Source organism: Mauremys reevesii, linkage group 5 (assembly GCF_016161935.1).
Source record: "Mauremys reevesii isolate NIE-2019 linkage group 5, ASM1616193v1, whole genome shotgun sequence".
NCBI lineage: Eukaryota > Metazoa > Chordata > Testudines > Geoemydidae > Mauremys > Mauremys reevesii.
Window position 1 is genome coordinate 38072436 of NC_052627.1, and position 21497 is coordinate 38093932.

A 21497-nucleotide genomic window follows, 5' to 3' on the forward strand; every position below is an offset into this window, starting at 1 on the left:
CTACTATTTCTAACATAGTTTAAGCAATATGGATGTTAGGTAGATGGCTGTCTAGCTCATGCAGCTAATTTCAGTATGTGTCAATTGGACTAGCAATGAGCACGTTTTACCATCAGTCCTTGAACTGGCTGCTGAACCCAGAAAGGCTTGATTGCTACTAGAGTTCCCATTGTCACTAGCCATAGCATAGCTGAAAAGTGGAAGACTTCTTGTCCCCACTGTTGTAATCAGTGTTATCTACAGTGGGGACTGGTAAAATAAAACCCTATTGCAGGCAAAACTCTAGTTAGACTTCTTAGACGAGAGACCATATGCCCCAATAAGATCTGCACTTGCATTCCTTACAACAGGTATGTTTTAACATGCCAATTTCTTTAGGCATTAAGTTGTGGTTATGACATAATTACAGTACTATATTGAGTAGATGAGTAAATAATTAAATAAATAAAAAGCAAGATGGTAATTCTTGTATTTCAATCTCACTTTCTCCCGGCCAGAATCTGCATGGTGTGCGAGGTTGGAGGCTAGTCAATATCCCAGTAGGGAGAACAGCCCCTGATTCTTCCTGTCATCCTTGGGAATAAGTGACTGAAAGTGGACTAGGTGTATGACTAAAATTACCATGTAAGATGTTCAAGGATGGTGCAGCAAGTGCACTGGTGTTTGTTGCCTGGGAGAACACCTGGCTATGATTTCACCTTTCAGCTCTAACCTTGTGTGTAATGGCAATTAGGTGTTTAATAGCTTTTTGCCCTAAAAGCAAACTTTCAATATCAATCACTAGGCATTAGAACAACATTTACAACCCTAATTTTCCTGAGTGGAAATTAAATGACAAAAGCTGGGAAATTACATTACTGTTATATATCTCTCTATATCTACCCTTTCAACACAGAATACCTTGTAAATCTATTGTGTTTTTCTCCTCAATAGACATATTTAGGGAGAGGGAATAACTTTTGTTATGGATCCAGTGATTTATATAATTTTGATGCCCTAATTTTCTGAAGCGAGTAGCCACTGCTGCTGTTCCACAACATATCATAAAAGAAAACTAAACTGTCTGGAGACAGGAAAAAATAACTTTTTTCCATTCATATGCTTAACCATAAGTGTATAATCTCTTCTTAATGCCTGAAGATTAATACAAAAATTTTCAGTTAATGTTCACGGAACTTGCAAATATAAATCTGAGTATGAAGGTGAGAGCATATCCATTTATGGAAGTACACTGTTTCCTCTTCAGGACACTACAATAGAGATATTCAGGACCTCTAAGCTTCAGATAGAGAGGAGAAGCATAATCTGCAATTTGCACATCCATATGAGGCACCATTTCTGGATTTGGACATGTAGGTATAAGAGGTATTTGAACATGAATGTGGAATTCGGCACCATAACTTAGCCACCAAGTTTGAAAAAGTCAGCCTCCAGTCTACTTTTATCATCTATGCCTGTATTTCTCACCTGAAGGGGGTGAGAAAGTAAGTTAGCCATATTTCTGTATGTGTACTGTACCACCCAGTTTCAAGACCTCTCTTCTACAGAATCATTAATTCTAGAGGAACTTGGGATCCAGCTGTGATCATTTTATAGAAACTGAACTTCAGTGCAGCTGGCTCCTTAAACACACACTGGTGTTGCAAGAAAATAATTTGAATTTTAAAGACTTAATGCAGTGGATTACAAACATAATAGTATGACATTGGCAGTGCTAAATATATCTCATTAATAAAATTGATTTGCTTCAGATTAGACATAGTGATGAGTTAAATTAATATATTTTACTGCAGTTACATTACACTTCTTCTACAGTTCATTAAAGAAAAAGCCACCATGTGACCAACAAGAGGATGCTCTGTTATACCTGATACCAGGAGTATGCCTGATCCAATGGGAATGGTGATGATCTTAGCCTCCATGACCAGGAAAGCCAATCATTTGGGAATGTCCTCTGAATGAAAGGTATATTCTCAAACAGAAAGTGACTACTTGCATTGACAGGAATGAGAAAGAAGTCCATGTACCTGGAAAAAAAAAAAGAAAAATATATATTAAAAATACACTCCAATTATTAATTTTACATATACATATTTTTACTTAGCTTTTGGGTCTGAAGATCTCAATACTTAGTCCATATTTATGAAATAGGCCCCAAAACATGAGGTAGACAAGTAGTATTATCCCCATTTTACATCTGGGCAAGGTAAGAGGGTGATAGCCTGACCCTCCCCATCCCTGGACTATACACACCAGACTATGCTTCCTCCCACCAGATGACAAGTTCATCAACATACTAATCACAGTAGAAATTAATATTACACCATGGTAAACAATACAAGATTTAAAATTTTACTTTTTTTGTGAAACCGTTTCCTGTTTTTTGTCTCAGCATGGATGGACAAATATGACAGTTTCCTGCAATATTTAATGTAGTTGTAGCCATGTTCATCCCAGGCTATTAGAGAGAGAAGGTAGGTGAGGTAACATCTTCTATTGGTGAGAGTGACATGCTCTTGAGCCACACAGAGCTTGTCAGACCTGAAGACGAATCAATTGCACCTTATTGAACTTAGTTTAAGTACCTTGGTTCATTGTATAAAAAATGCAAGTATTCATGTGCTATTGTGAGATTGTACATAACTTTTTAGAGGGAGACAGGATAAACATAAATTCTGGGAAGTATTATGAGCTTTGAAGGACTCTTAGAACAATAGCCCAGCCAAAACTGAACTTTTAGTTGCGTGAGCTTCCTAGAATATACTTGGCAGGAGGGAAACGCAAATTACTCACCTCTGGACCCATCCATTTGAACCTGCACCTGAGGAGAAACCATTTGCTTTCTGATCACCTGTTACATTAGGACCAGACCAGAGGCCCAAACTAGATAAAAGAGTGACCCTCAGATTCACGGCTGTGCTTGTTCTGAGCTAAAAGTGGTTAAGAACTTGTGTCCACAGGAAAAAAACCTTGTGGAGGGCACAGACCCAAACACCATGCCATACTTCCACTTCACCTTTTTGTCATAGAAATCAGTCTCAACTCAGGATTTGCTTCTACCAATCCCCTGTTCAAGGGGAGACATCATTTATCAACAGCCATTAAATCAACAGAAAGAACCTTCCTACTCCCTTCCCTGGAAGCAAGTCTTGGCATCAGGGGCGGCTCCAGACCCCAGCACGCCAAGCGCGTGCTTGGGGCGGCATGCCGCGGGGGGCGCTCTGCCGGTCGCCGGGAGGGCGGCAGGTGGCTCCGGTGGACCTCCCGCAGGCGTGCCTGCGGAGAATCCGCTGGTCCCGCGGCTCGAGCCGTGGGACCAGTGGACCCTCCGCAGGCACGCCTGTGGGAGGTCCACTTGAGCCGTGGGACCGGCGACCGGCAGAGCGCCTCCCGCGGCATGCCGTCCTGCTTGGGATACAATTCTTCCTGCTTTAGTGATGACAGCCCCCCAGCTTATTGACAGAAATGCCTTAATTATCCCCCTTCCCCCAGGCATTCTGGCAGTAGTGGCTCTAACCATCAACCCTAACTTCGGTGACCAGATGTCCCGAATTTATAGGGACAGTCCCAATATTTGGGGCTTTTTCTTTTATAGGCACCTATTACCCCCCACCCCCTGTCCCTTTTTTCACACTTGCTATCTGGTCACTCTAACCCTACTTCAAGGCTTGTTGCCCACCGCAAAGATCTATTTCCCCACATATGAGTACCTACAGAAACCACAGACCTTCACCAGAGAGAGCTCTCTTTATTTAGGGTAACTTCCTCTTTATACTATTCTCCTCCTAACTCAGCTGCTCCAATTCTAATTAGCTAAAGCGGCACCACCTGGAACACCTGATCATTCCCAGAGGTAGCCCATGGAGTTGGCATGGGCCAATTAGGCCTTAATTCTCCTAAAGGGCCACTGGCCCCATGACAGTGGAATTGGAAGGGCTGTTACTGGCCAGAGCCTTTGCTGGAGTTGGACTGATCTCTAGTACGTTTATTAGCATGTGCATACGTTCTTTTGTTGTTTTAATGTTTTATTTGTAATGTTTTACTTCAAGAATATATGTAGTTGCTTGGAAAGAGCTGTGTGATAACTTCTAACTGTGGCAATTACACTGTTTATAGCCTCTGAGGAGAAAAGCAAAGCAGGCCTGCTACAGCAGTCTGATTTTACAGGGGAACTCCCAGAATAGGCAGGGAACCATGCAGCCTGGAAATTCCCCAGTCAGGAAGAAGAGAGACATGTGTCTCTGCCCAAAGGAGGTGCTGGCTGGGGAGCCAGAAGCCTGAGAACAGGTGCACTTGCTGGACCATTGAAAGGGAGTAAAGATGCAGTTGTCCTGAACTGTGACAGCACCAAAGGACACACCCTGTTTTGAGACAGTAGTGGTTTCATGTAGGACTGTATGAAACTTGGCATCTTTGATTTGCACAAGTTTCAGCAAACCTTATCAGCATATCTAGAGTCAGATCTGTGCTCAGTAGTAGCATGCTGCTTATTCCATACTGATATCAGTGAGACTACTTGTGAAGCACTGTAAGCAAGGGTGGCCAGATCTGGTCAGTTTGCATGCTACTGGAGTTCCTGTGCTTCATTTTGTCAAACCTGAAAACTCAAGTTGAAGGTTCAAATGACAGATGGGCCCTGGGCTCTGCTTGTTACTTTCAGTTGTCTTCTGGAGGATGGGTCATCAGATAGTGGCTAGTTGGCCTTCTCCCTACCTTTCCTGTTCAATATCCTCTAGGTTGGATAGATTTAGGTGACTTCTCCACAGCTCCTGCTTCTTATCCTACAGCACTGGAGCAAATGTCTGGACCAGTGGCATCAAGTCTCCTTACTATGGACAATCAAACAACTTCTCTATGGATGCTGCTTTGAAATAATGGTTTTGGATTTCAAAAGATGACATCGAGTAACTCTTCTTCTTTGCCTGCAAAAATTATGTTTTGACAGTCAGGTCTATTTAATGTGTGTGCAGAGGCAGGGGCTGTCTGTTCCTTCCTGTTTAGTACCCATGGCTTCCATTCCACGTGAAACAGCTCATTGGGTTGTATCTGTTTATTAGAATCTTCAAACTAATCCCAGCAGCTTCATTATGTCTTATGTTAGTCATGAAATAAACATTATTGGTAACTGAAGCTGAGCCATGAATATCTGTGACAATCATACCAAGCCAGCACCTTTATTTAATCACCCGTTTTATCATTATTAACTAACTAGTAAATGGGGTGTTTACACAAAACATTAAAAACGCAGTGTATGCACATATCAAAAGAATCAGATTGTTTAGAAATATTATTACTCATGGATTGCACAGCTTATCATGCAATAAAAGTAGCACCTAACCTTGTGTAAAGTGCCTGATAAGCATTCCCTCTCCAGCACTTTTTGCTTTCCTTTAATTTCCGGAATAATTATAGCTGCTTTTGGGACATTTGTACCTGCAACTTCATTAGTGTACAATACAATATAGTACAGTGTATCTTTATATCTTAAGCAACCATGTTCTGATTTAAAAAGATAGAAACTCTTCTTCTTTTCCTCCTCCCCTATTCCCCTTCATTAAGTAACTCTACATTAATTAACTCTGAGGTCCTGTTCCACTAATAAATGAAAGGCTTTACTATATTGTTTCATTCTATACAATTTCTGGAACTTCCAAGGAGAATTGAAAGCATTCCACACCTTTCAGGATACAGCTCCCTATTTTTTTACATGATCGTTTTGGTATAAGTAGTGAATCTGCATGTATGAATCATTAGTGATTTTTTGATATATTTAACACATTTCATGATTGCTATGAAATATGCTGAACTAACAGGAAATAGTTACTAGCATGGTTCCTGGTTCATGGGAAATCTGAGCCCTTGGGGTGGAAAAGAACACTCAGAATGTGTGACATGGAAGTCAGGCAGGGACAAACAGAAGGGAGCCACATGGAACAGGATATCACTGGGAGCAAGAGGTGCAGAATTTACGAAAGGACTAGATATTTATATGGACAATAAGACTATCCAGAGTTCCAAAAGCAAATATATTTTTAAAAAAGTAACAAGAGTATTGGAGGGGATTCAAACCTTCATATTACAGAGCATATGCTGATGCCTAATTACTAGCAGATAGGAAGAAACTTTTCCTGAGGGCAGTTTATCTCATAACTGCATATTCCATGATTCTTTGCAGCTTCATCTGAAACACTGAGTACTGGCTGCTGTTGCTGATGGTATACTTTGCTAGATGGACTACTGGTCTCATCTATTATGGCAATTCTTATGTTCATATATGATTATGCAATCAGAAGATTAATTGCGCACAAAAACAGGGGGTTTAGGGGTGTCCATGAAGGAGGAATTCAAGAATGGGAGAGGAAAAATAACCCTCTTTCTAAAGCATATATCTGATTGGGTTGATATAGTTTGTTTAATGAAAATTTGGATTTTCATGCACAAACTGTAATAACCACTTTGATAACAATTTCAATTAAAATTGATAAATTCACAACAAATTCTTGGGGGGGGGTAAGAAAAATTGGTCCACTTTGACCCTACAAAATAAGAACAACTTCAAGAATGTATTGCTGTTGCATTTTTAAAAAATGTTTAGACCACCTCTAGCTAATATATTTGGGCAAGAGTAATCCCAAACACATGTAATGTATGATGGGAAGGAGGAGGTTAGAAAGCAGTAATGACTTTTATGAATGTTGCGTTATGACAGTTAAACATACACATTTTCTTCATGTTACAGGGCCATTATGGGAGGGCAGGTGACCAACAAGACAGTCTTCATTATGTCATGGTTCATGCTGTGGAAGTTTGAGAACCCCTGTGATGACTAATTTAGATATGAATCTGAACTGAGATATGTTGACCAAAAAAATCCCATAATATACTGGACTTCATATGTGAGGGCTGAATAGCAAGGACTTTCTGTAGCCTTGTTTGTTAGTAGAGGTTTTCCAAGCTCTCACCCCTCTGTTTAGAATTCTATATTATTTGTTTAAAAGTACAGTTGCAGCTAGAAAGAGTTAGTCCTGCAATACCTGACAGGGAGGGTCCTTCTGCGCTGGAAAAAACCTCAAAGTACTTGTGAGCCAGCTGAACTGGAGGCAAAGTTTGCAGGTTGGTCCAGCTCTGAAGAACGTTGTCCAGATTCACAAAGATGTACAAACCCAGGTGCTCATTCCCATAGTTGGACAAATGGGTCATGAAGATTCTGATTTGCATAACAAATACAAATTTGAACTAGATATTTTATCGTAATTTCTGCATTTTTTTAACATCAACTTTCTGGAAAATATAATTAGATTCTTAACACAAATATAATATAGTACATTGTTGTAAAATAAATGTTACAATATTGCATTGATTGCATCAGTGAGACTTCACTCAAAGTCTTGTACTTATGATTTAGCTAACATTCCTGCCTTTCGCTGGCAGTGTGTTTCACGCCACTAATTACAATATGTGAAATCATCTCATTGAACTAGCTAATGAAATTACTTGAAAGAGCTTTTATTTTCTAACACATGAATCTGGAAGCAGCAGAGGTACTGTATCCATGAGTTTTGATACTGAGTTTCCTTTCATAAAGTTCTCTCTGCAAAACTATTTAACATTCCTTATCCATACTCTGACCAGAAGAAAATACTTCCTAGACCCCCTTTGCATTTTTGGGTGAGAAGCAGAACAATTTTGATTTTATCACCACCCAAACATAACCAACTAATATCCATTGTGGGTGTACCACTGTGCATTAGGCCAGCCTCAGGATGTTGGCAGCACTCAGTGTGATAATTATTTCAGGTCCATCATAAACTGAGGTACTCCGATACCTCAGTTATGAGAATGATCTAAACACAGAGATAGATAGATGGATAAATAAAATTTAACTGATGCACTTGATCTGAAGAGTGTGTGTAGATGTTCATTTCCCCTATTTCCTAGCCTCTGTAGAACTTAGGAAACAATGAAGAAAATAGATTGTAAATATTTTGACTTTATTACAAAAATATATAAATAATTCATGAGTATTATTATCCTCTTCTTCCAACAATAGCATCCCTCTTCTGACATCGGTGTCACCTGTTGTAATAATTGGGCCTACAAATTTACCCTAATTGTGAGCTCAACTATGGCCAGCGATTAAACACTCATAAAATGTTACAACAACTTATAACAGGGGTCTGTAACTTCTGGCTTGAATCTCGCCAGGGTAAGCACCCTGGCAGGCCGGGCCAGTTTGTTTACCTGCCGCGTCAGCAGGTTTGGCTGATCGCGGATCCCACTGGCCATGGTTTGCCGTCCTAGGCCAATGGGGGTGGCGGGAAGCCACGGCCAGCACATCCCTTACCCGTGCTGCTTCCTGCCGCCCCCATTGGCATGGGACAGCGAACCACGGCCAGTGGGAGCCGTGATCGGCCAAACCTGCCGACGCAGCAGGTAAACAAACTGGCCTGGCCCGCCAGGGTGCTTACTCTGGTGAGCCGCGTGCCAGAGGTTGCAGACTTCTGATTTATAACAACAAATGTTGATGGGAAAATATGCAAAAAAGAGAGGGATTGAATTAAATCCAAACCAAACGGCCTATTAATATAATTCAAGGACTGTACTAAGATCATGCCTGGTAAACCAGAAAGTCAACTACCCAAACCTGGTGTGTCCAAAATTAGGCCTCATTGATGGGGAAAAAATAAGGGGATGGGCTATTCCACCTATCACTCTTTTGGGAGGTTCTTAAGAAAAGTCTCTGGGGGGAAAAGCTGACTACCATGACACAGGCAGACTGAAAGACAAAAGAAAGAGAAGGAGTTAGCTTCACCATCATGGCTGCTGCCACACCACCATCTCCAGACCCCAGACCTTTTCCAGCCTAGTCCTGAGAGATGTCCTGATCAGACCAGGCCAGAGAGAGGGAGTCAGATGATGCTACTACCTCCACTGGCTCTGATTAAATCCTGACCACCACCTGGGACATGAAACTTTGTCTACCCTTGCCCATGAGACCTTTCCCTTCCCCACCTTATTTATTCTGTTTCATATTCTTCTCTTTTTTTCTGTCTAATAAGAGTCTGGCTTAGCTGGTCACGGCTGCATATTTTGCAACACTCCTTTAAGCCTGTGACCAGAGCGGCAACTAAAAACAATGCCCTAAACAACCTGCTGGTGGTAAAGGTTTGTCAAGTCTTGGGGAGGGTGGTATGACTATATATTGTGACTGTGTTTTTTTCCAGTAGCAAGGTTGCAAGTGAAAGTCAATGCCAGAGACAGAAGCTGTATTTTCTATCTTTGCTGTTCTTTTCTTTCCCCTTTTGTGGGTGTTTGTTTTGTCTTGTCTATTAAGAAATGAGATTGAACTTTAACAACATCCACTCCAGCTCATTGCAACTAACTTTTTCCTCTTTATAGCATCTAAAAGAGTGTCAGGCAAGGTTTCTTTCTTTCTTTCTACAGCTAAAGAGAAAGGTGATAAAAGATGTTGTTAAAATGAAACCCTCTCTTAATACCTTACACTTCAAAGGCGTTAACTGTTTTTTCCTTCCCCCCCCCCCCAGTATCTTAAAAGGATTTTTAATTATATGTTTGCCATGATACTAAGCAAGCTGCGGGCTCTGTATACCAAGCCTTGAACCTTGTTCAAGGTTGGACAGTGCAGGGTCATATTAACACTTTTGACTGTTTAGGTCCATCTAGTCCAAATTAATACAAACCAACCCTTTGTCACATGGTAGAAAATGTTGGGAGGGGTCTGCTTCCCAGTAAAAGAGAAATCAGTGATACAGACTCTGGGTATATTTTAAAGTGAAACTTGCTGTATTTACACATATACTCCTGGACAAATACTGAATATTTTCAGCTGGCCACAATATTTCAGTTTGTAATTAAAAATCTGAACTTTCCATGGAAATATTTAGTGAAACAACCAAAAAATTGTTTTTGTCAAAATGTTCTGTGGAAACAACCCCCAATTTTATGACAAGCACTACTTATTCATTTTCTATTCTCCTTTTCTTTATTTTTCCAGTAAAGACATATCAAGGAACAATTTAGGAGCTTGTGGCTTTTAGGATATTTGTTGATTTGAGGTAATGTTTTCAAAAATGCCTGAGTGACTTAGAAGTCCAACTCATATTTGAAAATGATTTACATACTTAGGAGCCATTGAATTTCACTGAAATGCATGCTTCTGATTGCCGAAATCACTTCTGAAAATGGAATTCAGGCTGCTTAGTCACTTACATGCTTTAAAAATACTTACATTTTTTCTCCCTCCTTAGTTACTAATGAGCCTACTTGCTCTGGTGTTTTCTCCTTCCTCTCTTCCACCATCACCAATATATCTCTTAAAGTCCTTATTCTTCTGACCCTCATTAGGCCCTGATTCTGCAAAGATGTTTGCAGCACTGAGGCCTTAGCATTCATCACTGAGAACAGCTGAGTTAGAACAGAAGGAAATAAATAAAACTTGTATGTCAGTAGATTACCTAATGTAACATTTTGTATATCAAGTGGAAAAGTAAAAACAACCTTCCTCCATCTATCTCAAAGTAGACTTATTTTGTGTGTGTGTAATATTTTCCACTTTATTAAAGCTTACTAACACATACTAAGATACATAGTATACATATATATCCATTTAACATTTCATAAAAAATGACTCATTCCTGTTGGCTGATATAGCATCAGATAGTCCCACTTTTCCCTTTGATATTTGCTCTGTCCACTTTAATGGCATAACCATAACCCCAGTTCCAACCAGCAACTCTTCTATCACAAGATATTCCTTCCTGTGTTTCTGCCTGTACAAAACAAAGCTGAATCTCACCCAACATATTTTCAATGGGATTTCATAAACTGTAACAGTATTCATAATTTTTTTTCTAAGCCCTCTGGCCCAGATAATTTTGTCTTCCACTGAAGACTTGAGTAGTATGCAAAATTACTTGCAAAATCAGGATTACAGTGGAAAACAGTTGCTGTCTCAGTTGACCTTTTATGATGAATGCATTACAAACAAACATCTTACCAGACATCCAGTCTCCTGAGGCATTTTTTTCAGTCATTACTCTAGACCCTTGTGTATTTTGTTTTTGTTCACAATGTAAATGAAGAGGCAACATTATTCAACCCCTTTTTAAGTAAAGCTAGTCTTCCTTGTAGAGACCTTTAAAAAAAAATCTTGCAAAAGTGGAGGCATTGAGAATGTACAAAATGGGGAAAGGGAGGAGGGAGTAGAGATAGGAAAATGCCTTAACTCCTCCAAAAGAATTTTGTAATCTTGGGGCCGGGGATGGGGATTGACTATACTGGGTTCCATCAGCATTTACCATTTACAGGAGAGAATTCTATTTCTCATTGATTTTTTGACGGTATTACCAGTCATAATTTCATAGAGATGAGCTGTTCCTGAAAAGTGTTCCCCAAAGCACCAGATCTCAAGAGGCTTTTCCTCAAGATGAAGAATGATCATCTTTTTTTCTGTCTTTTTTTTCCTCCTAGCCATTGCAATAGAAATTCTTCTCTCTGAATTCTTATGTTTGAATTATCCTGTGGCTCTCTTTGGTTTCTTGATATAGTGTCTATAATGGTAAGTAGGTACATGATTTGATCACATTTATAATGTATAAGCAGAATACAGTCCAGACCAGTAATACATATACTTGGTGCTTTAAAAGTGGCCAACTTCACAATGCTGAAAACTATTATGAGCCAAATTGGGCTGATTAAACAGAAAAATGTTAATGATAATTGGGAATTGCTTAAGAACACTTGTCTAGACGCCAAAAAAAAAAAAACAACCCACACAATTGAGAGAGAAAGCCACATTAAAAATTAACCTGGTTTAGAGTGGAAGTGAAAGCAGCTATAAAAGTAATTTATAACAAATGAAAGAAAGAGGAAGTTGATAGTAATGAATATAATCAGAATCTAAGAACTATAGTAAAGTGATAAGGCGGCATAAGGAAAAATCTATGACAAGCAGAATTAAGGACAGTAAGAAGGAGATTTTTAAGTATGTTAGGAACAGAAAGAATCCTGACAATAATAGTGGCCCATTACTAGATGGAAATGGTAGTATTATAAATCAGGATGCAGGAAAGGCAGAAGTGTTCAATATATATTTCTATATATATGTTCTATATTGGGGAGTGGGAGAACATATGAGGTAGTCTCATCATATAACACTCTTTTGATTCCACTAATATCTCAAGAGCATGTTAAATGGAAGTCACTAGACATTTTTAAATCAGTAAGTCCAGATAACTTCCATCCTGTACATGGTAAAAATAGCAAACTTCAAAATGCCTTTATAATTGGATGTTGTTTAAAAAAAAACGTACTCCTATTATATTTATCTGGAAAAAATATTTTAATTTAAACAAAATGAGCAATTTTCAGGATAATTAAGTAATATAGCTAATAAAAATAAAATGCAATTTTAAGCTACAGTGAGCTGAATAAAATATTGCACAGGAGCTTGCATTTTTATTAAATTAATCAATCTTTGTAATGACTTATTGAATATCTTGGGCATTCTGCACATGATAAAAATGGATCCCCATGGTTATATTGTTATATGCTTTAGCAACCTCCTCTAATAGCAGTACTTCACTGACAAAGAAATTATTCTTTCCCCTCCCTCCTTAACCACTTCTTGAATATTGCAGCACATGTGATTTATGGCTGGAAACAATTTAACCGATTTAACACATTGTTCTGAAGAGAATATCAACATTTATATTTTTCCTTACATACAATACTACCTGCCAATAGAACAACTTCTCTATGCACATAACCAATTTGCTTTGTATGAGCTTTTTCCTGGTATCACGATGCAGACAATATTCCCATTTTAAATACGTACCCTAAAAGTACATCTTGTTTCATACATTAAGACAATAAGACAAATTCTGCTCTCACGTACATAAATACAATTTTCCCCTAAAGATTAATGTGGCCAAGTATATGCATTACACAGGGATCAATTCTCATTTTGGTAACAAGCCAGAAAAATATTTTCCTCTTTATTCATTGTTAAGCATAGGAATTGAGTTACTTGAAGTTTTTGAATGCATGTATCAGTTACTATAAGGTAATTTCATTGCCTTCAAGTTCTTCAGACCCACTGGGCACCATAAGTGAAACTGGGAGCAGAATTTGAAAATGATGCTGTGTGTATAGTGTAACTGAGGACATGATTTTGCCTGCAGCAGTTGTATTACCATCATGAGTAGAGAGAGGCAAGAATGAGTCCTAGTCACCACTGATAAGAGAACTATTGGGGGCCTCTCTTACAGACCTCTCCATTTTTTTTTCTCCTGAAACAGGCCACTGGGATCCCCTTCCCTCTCACAGTGGGCCTGCCATCAAAGGAGTGAGCATAGTAGTGCCTCTGTGACAGCAGCATTAAGTAGGAGATGGCATGTTCACGACAAATAATCCTCTCACCAGTTTAAGTCACTGTCAGGGAAAGGCCAGTTATATACTGCTCTCCCATTTGCTCACAGGGAGCCTGAAGTCAAGGAACTGGCTCTGCCTGGTCCTGGCCCAAATATTTGCTATAGCACTTCACTGATTGCTGCTTCACTGAACTAGAGGACTTGAAAATTTTCTGTCAATGTGGATTTGCATGTGTATGGTTTAGTGACATATAAATTAGTCATGCTCTACCCTATATATACACCAATATCAAAGCCATAATGAAGATTAAGGACATCTGGACCCATATTCTTCCAATAAAACTGTGTTAATATTGTGCAAAATTAGACAGATCAATGCCAAGCTATTGCATTGGTATCTTTCATACTTATAATGTCAAAGTATTTAATGTGCTACAATATAAAAAGGAGAAAGATTACATTATAATTCATACTCTCCTTTTTTATTGACACTTAAAATATAATATGACAGTAAGTAAAAGCTTGCAAGAAGCAATGAATCTAATATAAACACAAACACTGGCGGGAGGAGACTATTATGCAGTCAGAGTTTTAACTTAACTTAAACCATTCAGAAATGAGACTGACATGATAAAAAGCCTAAAAAGCTGGGGTAATATTGTTGAGTTTCAATATTTCTCTTATCCCAAACTGTCATATATACTTTTTCTTATGAATAAAGGTTACTGTCACATATATTTTTTCTTATGAGTACAGGCTAAACAATGGAAAGGCTAAATATCTGTGCATTTTTAGTTGCTTGCTAATACTAAACTGAAAGAAATTTGGGTATATCTTGCTATTTTGGGCAAACCAATAATTTTGACTTTCATTGCCCCAAGAAATAAAGGTAGTTAGTAACACCATGAGCTAATAATTTAACTTGAAAACTTACCATTTCCAAGAAAACCAAAAGGAAGGCTGGGGATATGAGAGGTTTCCTAATTTAAAACAAGGATATAAAATGCATTTACACTGAAGACCATTAGGCACTGCACCATGACAAACTGCACTGCAGGAAATAGGATACTAGTTTATATCATAATGCATTTCATTCCAGCAATATACGGAGGAAATTCCACAGCTGCTTAGTACTCCAACAGGGAACATTCATTATAATGGTATTCCATCTCTTCCAAAATGCAATTATTTTTTCTATTGGTGCACTGACCTTTACAAGCCTGTCCTACTATGTGAGAAGGACCCTTTTAATCTATAGGATCTAGATTTTGTTCTTAAACTCTCTGGGCCTGATTCCCCTTTGACTTCAGTCAATTCTTCTCTGCTCTGTGTTGATGTAAATGAAAACAGAAATCAGGCTATATGTAATATGTCTCTCTTGCCCATCTATTCATCAGTCTCTCCTGTATGGTATTGCTAGATTACCTCACATAAAAATGTCCAGGTGGGATTTTTTTTTTGTTCTGTGTTTGTGCAGCTCCTAACACAGTGGTCCATGACTGGAGGTCCTAGGTACTATGGTATGATACAAGTATAACAATTTATGCGGGTTCTTGCTTTCTGCCCCCAAACTTTGTACCTTTCACATGCTGTTTTTATTTGGGGTTTTGTTGTTACTGTATCTGCTTATGAAAGTGGGGAATCTGACCTAAAATGTCTGAAATGATCCTCTTTTCAGTGTCACATATGCAAACTAAATTAGTTCAGCAGAAAGCAAGGCAGTCAGAGTTATTTGTAAATGCTTGAACCAACTGAATTAGAATGCACTGACCAATTTAATAAACCTTTGAAGATGTAATTCATAGTTTAACCCTTTCAGACTGCCAGTGGATTAAAACATGATTTATCTAACCTTTAAACAATACATTACTGAATGCATGTGCATACATGGACAAATCTGAAGGTGTTCACAGCCCGTACTCATCTGCATCGGGAAGTAAGAAGGCAAAAGGTCCCCTTTAACTCCTCTGCTCAGTCCTGTCCAAATTGTGACTGGCTTTGGGGAGGAGAACAGGTGCAACTCATCTGACAGTCCCCAAATATGAGTAAGTGGGCAGGGAGAGAGGGGAGCAGGAGTGTAGAATGGGAACTGCCCTGACTGGGTGCACAGAGAAGTGGACAGCTGCAGAGAGGAAGCAGAGGAATAAACTAAGCTACTAAAAGGACTGATGGAATTTACTGTTCTTGCAGGACAATAAGAAAGCAGGGAGGAATGTGACTCTGAGTCACAATTTGTTTTGTAGCCTGCTCCTGGCACAGCACCGCTAATTGCTGCCTGTTACTTGAATTCTGATTTAATACACTCTATCATGTGGCCTTGTGCTTAATCCTATTACTCCTAAGTTGGACTCTTGATAATGGTCCTCTCTGGTAGACAGCATACCTAATAAAACATTTAAGGGGAGATGTCCTTTCTGTGCATATGCTATAGTGCCCATCATGCAATAGGTGGAAACTCTGGTTTGGATCATTAGTAAAGTGTACTCCAGAATGAGACTCTCTCCTCCTCCTCCCAGTCCCCCAGGGCCTTCTTAAACTGAACTGCCCTGAACTGGAAGAATGGTTAAAAAACTCACTGTGTGGCAGACTTTTCCCCTGGATGTGGCTTCTAGTAGGACGGCCAGCATATTGCCATAATAGATTATCTTATTTGGTTTAGATTATTACACTTGACGAGCACTGTATAAATCCTTTAAGTTACTGCTTTAATCTTTGATATTTCAGGTGGCATTTAATCGCCCTCAGAAAAAATGAAAACTGTTGCAGCTCTGTTTCCTTCATTCCTTGTTAACACAAGCCTGGTTGTCATAATGGCTTAGCAGTATTGTAATTCAGCAGATCCTGCATTTTGTCTTTCAGTCCCTTCTCTGGCAGGAAATGGGTGTGTTATGGAAGTTTATAGAGCACTTTGGGAATCTCTAAATTGAATCCAAATACAAACTAATATTTGTATTTGTAATATTTGTACTTTTTGCTGAAACTATGTGACCTTACTGAATTCCTCCTCTCCTTTCCCCTGTGCAATCTTAATTGCTGATTTATCCCCTATTACTGAATGTACACAGTTTCACTTGTATTTCTGCAATGGCTAGCAGAGTTCATCATTTCATCTGAGTGTTCCTAAGTAAATATCAGGTTTCCCTCAGCTCCCAGTTTAAATAACACCCCTAAATAGTCTTGATTCACAGCCCTTGAAAAGCAATTTGCTTGCCATTGTATCATCCTAACATTCTGAGAGATGCTTAGGCCAGGTGCACAGATGAATTAACTTTGATATCATTCACTGGTATGCTATACCATATGTGGTATTTTTAACTGCCATTAATAATTATTACTGAGATAAATAAATCTGAAATACTTACTGGGTTAAGAACATTTGGAAAGAAAAGTTCCCCTCCCTGGATGCTTCTGTCTAGTTCTTTTGGACCACCAAGGTATTCTTTGTGGATATCGTATGTGTGAACAGATCACAAGTTTGTTAGGGAAGTACCTGAAGAAATAGCAATGAAAATCTATAAATGTATGTAAATTTAGGACTGAATCAGTCTACAAACAACATCCCTAATTTCCCCAGGGGTTTCCCCTGGAGTTTATAAAAAATGATAATCGGGATTTAAAAGCCATTATGCGTAGTTCAATAGTTAAGCACATTTGGACTGGATTCACCTTTTGAGGTAAAAAGGTATAAATTGCAACCTCCTGAACCCACAAGGGACTCCCAAATGTGGAGAACAGTTTGCAGTACTGCCAACTTTGGGACCACCCAGGCGGGGCAAGAGGGGCAATTTGCCCCAGGCCCCGGGCCCCACAGGGGCCCCCATGAGAGTTTTTCGGGGCCCCTGGAGCCGGGTCCTTCACTCGCTCCAGGGGCCCCAGAAAACTCTTGTGGGGTCCAGGCCCCCGGAGCTTCTTCCGCTCCAGATCTTTGGCAGCAATTTGGCGGTGGGAGGTCCTTCCACTCCGGGACCCACTGCCAAAGTGCCCTGAAGACCCACGGCGGGGGGTTCTTCTGCCCCGGGACCTGCCGCCGAAGTGCCAGGTCTTTGGCAGCAATTTGGCAGTGGAGGCCCCCCACCGCTGAATCCTCTGGGCGGCCCTGCCCAACTTCAGGGGGTCCAATCGGGGTGCAGCATTTTTAATTTATGTCTGAGCCACCACATGAGGCTACCTAGAGTATGTATTAAATCATTGTCACTTGTGCATACCTATCTCTATACCATGCCAGATAGCTTGCACTAACTATCAGTGAAAGGCAGACTTTAGTTCCTTCAGTGCAATGAATCATGTCCATTTGTATATAACAAAAGTTATTTTTAAATGGCTATTTCCCATACCGTATGTGAACAGAATTCATGGCAAAGATAGAGCAAAGGGAGAAGAACTGCACAACCATCCCATAATATTAATGATTCAGGAAAATGCTGAAGAGTTAATGAAAAAGTTCTAATTAAGAAAACATGTCAACATGTGAAAAAACTATATACATATGTAGAGATAATTAACCATGATGCCATTGTGGATAAAACCTTGTCTGTGCTGTTCTGGTTTCAGATGCAGATACTCCTCTGTACTGGTGACTTTGATACCCCCAACTTTCTTCCAGGTCTTGTAAAGCTGAACTTGTACAGGGTAGACCTCAAAGTCATGTGGAGCAACCGCATAGCAAATGTCAGTCGGAATACCATGTTCCTGAAATATACAGCAAACTAACATTCAGTTAGCTGAACTCTTTCAAGATCCCTTGTTTCCTTCCATTATCAGCTGGCTCTGGGAAAATCATTGCTCAACAGTTACAGTTCCTGACAGAACCAAGGGCTCCAGGAATCCCTGAGAGCTGTAAGATCCACGTCAGCCCTCTATACAACCCTAGTCTTCTTCATTCTTTCTAAGTCTGCCTCAAAATGTCCATTTCCTCTCCTCTGGGTTTGTATAAAAAAATTTATCTGTGCCACACTCCGACTGCAATGTTCCCAAGTCCTCTTTTGCAAAGGTCAAATAATGATTAGAACTAATAAAAACATTAGCTGTGTTGTCATTGGAATTTGAGGTATATGATTTTCTAGATGACAAGACAGACCAATAAATCACTATATAAAAGAGAATATAGTTTGATATATAAAGTCAAACTCCCAACAACCCCACAGCAGAGCTAGATTCTCAGCTGCTTCCAGACTCTGCTGGGTGCTGCAGACTAAGTGAGTTTTAAGGCAGGTGATGATTCCCCAATTCTTGGTTCCAGCTTTGAATGTAAGTTAGAAAAGCCTTGGGATTTCTCCAAAATGTGGCAGCTTGCTATTATCCCAAGGGACCATCAGCACCACATCCCCTCAACACCCACACTGACACACCCCTTGTTCAGGCAGCTGTGAGGAGAAAAATGTAGGAGCCTGCTCTACACCCACTGGACACTCCCCTATATCCGGGTGGATCATATGTATAGTATGGCAGACACATCTGGTGCTGTCCAATGTAGCTAATACTTTACACCCATAAGAACTGCCAAAGTGCTGCCACCCACAAAAGGCTTCAGCAAGGAATAACAGTGAAGAAGTTAATCTGATAATAATAATAATAAAAAAAACATAATGGAGCTGATTCTGAGGTGTAAACTGAAAAACACACCTCTTCAAAAGCCTGGATATTACAAATGCATCTCTTCATTAGGAGCTATAAAAGAAGTAAAGCTTGTTAACCCTTACCCCTGACTTGGTAAGGCAACTCCCATCTTTTCATGTACTGTGTGTATATATATATATATATATATATAAATGCCTACTGTATATTCCACTCCATGCATCTGATGAAGTGGTTTTAGCCCACGAAAGCTTATGACCAAATAAATGTGTTAGTAATATTACAGATGCTCTAAGTTTCTGAGTAATTTATTGCAACATCTTCAGCCTGATTCTGCTCTTATTTATACCATTTTTACACTGGTGTAAAATGGTATAAAACCATTACAGTCAGTGGAGTTATTCCTGATTTTAACTGCTGTGAGAACAGAATCAATCCAGTCTTGTTCTGTTAGGGAGCTTCTGACAACAGGAATGGTCACTATGAAGCTGAACATATAGACTATGGATTCTTTATTCCTTCGATGTATTTAATGCTAACATGAATATATTAGTGTTCACAATAAAATGTAGATATTGCCATCATATTATTACATCCAGGTAAAGAAAATAGATCAGTTCATGAAACTGCTCTGTCCCCTTTACCTCTTCTGTATAAACTCCAGTTCACCACCCAAAAAAGTCTCCATTAGATAAATCTGGCTACTCAGATTCTTCCCTTGAAATAATTTCATATATTTCATTAAAATTTTTCTAATGTTACAGTCACAGCTAAATCACTGGGGACACAGGAATCCAAGAGTAGAAATAAATGTCTTTCCATCTTTAATAATGACATCACATGTGGCTTACTTCAGAGATTAGCAGTGAGGTCAATGTTATTCAATATATTTATTAATAACCTGAAGGTTAAATTTGGTGGTGAGGTGATGAAATGTGCTGGTGACATTACTTTATTCGGGTTAGTGCAAATTTCAGGATTATGAGGAATCTTAAAAGGATTTCATAAAAAGGGATCTCTGTATTAAATCTGCTGTAATTTTGTCCAGTGACAATAAGAGCAAATTAATTCATATTGAAAAAACAATTTGAACTTTTCACACACATTAGGTGAAACTTCTAGGTTACGGATCTAGGAGTCACTGCTGAAAACTCAGTGAGATCACTGCTCCATTGTAGGGAAGCAGGCTAATAGTGTGTTTCTGTGGGTTAATAAAGGGTTAGATAGTATAAATCAATGGTCCTTGCTCACCTTTGAAACAGCATTCAATTTTGGTCATCACACCTGAAAGATCATTTTATTTTTCCATCTCTTAGCTTTTTCTATTTCACCTATGTCTATAATGGGATATGGGCAAACAGTAGCTGAAATAGAAAAGTTCCAGAGATGGAAAAATAAAATGATTAATGGCATGGGGTGGGGAGAGATGAAAAAATGCTCCTATGAGTTATCCTGCTGCAAAGAGAAAGCAGGAACATGAAAAGGATATACAAAACAATAAATGGCATAGGAAAAGGCAACTGAGCTCCCATACGCACCCTGTCCAAAAGCAAGAATGAGTGGGGAAAATAATATGACTATAATGGAATAAGTATTTTATAGTGTCCAATTAACCTTTGGAATTCATTTACTTGGGAAATTATTTAGGCAAATACTTGAACACCACTTTTAAAAGGATGAGACATTTATAAGAACCTAACAATTGTTGCTTCACTGGGCAAGTCAGAAAGTTGTTTATCTAAAGATAAGTGACATGTCTCCCTCTCAAAGTATCAGTTACAGCCTGACAATTTTCAGACCTAAAACTCCCATTTGCCTTTTGTATTTTGAAATCTTTTCTCCAGTTTAGGAAGGTAGAGACCGAGACTCCAGTGAATTTATTTTTTAATTTTGCAGCTTGACATTCTATATGGCTCACAAGTGAAGATGATTTTAATATTTTGTTATAGACTTGGAAGAAATGAGACCAATAGAATAGTACAAGGTCTCCTGGACTGAGTGAGGAAAGCTGGGTAAAAGGAGTTTGCAAACAGAGCTGGCTGAAAAAATGACACAAAAAAATTGATCCAGCTCTATCAAGGTGCTATAATTGATAGTGTCTTCTCCAGCTATAGTTGGACCAAAACAACACACCAACCTCAGGTCCTCTCTAGAACCCATTTGCCTGATCTTGCAAAGTCTATTAGATTTACTATTATGATATTTGCCCCATTTTACAGATAAGACAACTAAGTATGAGAAGGGATAAGTGTCATGGTTAGAATTCTAGAGCAAGTCAGTAAAAGATCTAGGATCAGAACCTGGATCTCCTGAGTCCCAGACCTATGCCTAACCAACTAGAAGAATGCAGCACTGAAAAGTACTCACTCTCCAAGATCTTTAGTTTTCCCCATCTGTAAAATGGGGCTTACAATAACTATTTACTAGAAATAATATCAATCTTCTGAATTTTCACTGGGGAATCCTTCCCCACTCCTTGACTGGCACATTCACGCAATTGCCAGTCACAATTTGGCCTTAATGTTAGAGTAG

General features: G+C 39.1%; 1 pseudogene; it reads right to left on the bottom strand.

Annotated features, from left to right (window-relative positions):
* Positions 1 to 10694: 10694 nt before the first annotated feature.
* The window catches only part of LOC120407077, a 48709-nt pseudogene continuing 37906 nt past the window's right edge, over positions 10695 to 21497 (bottom strand).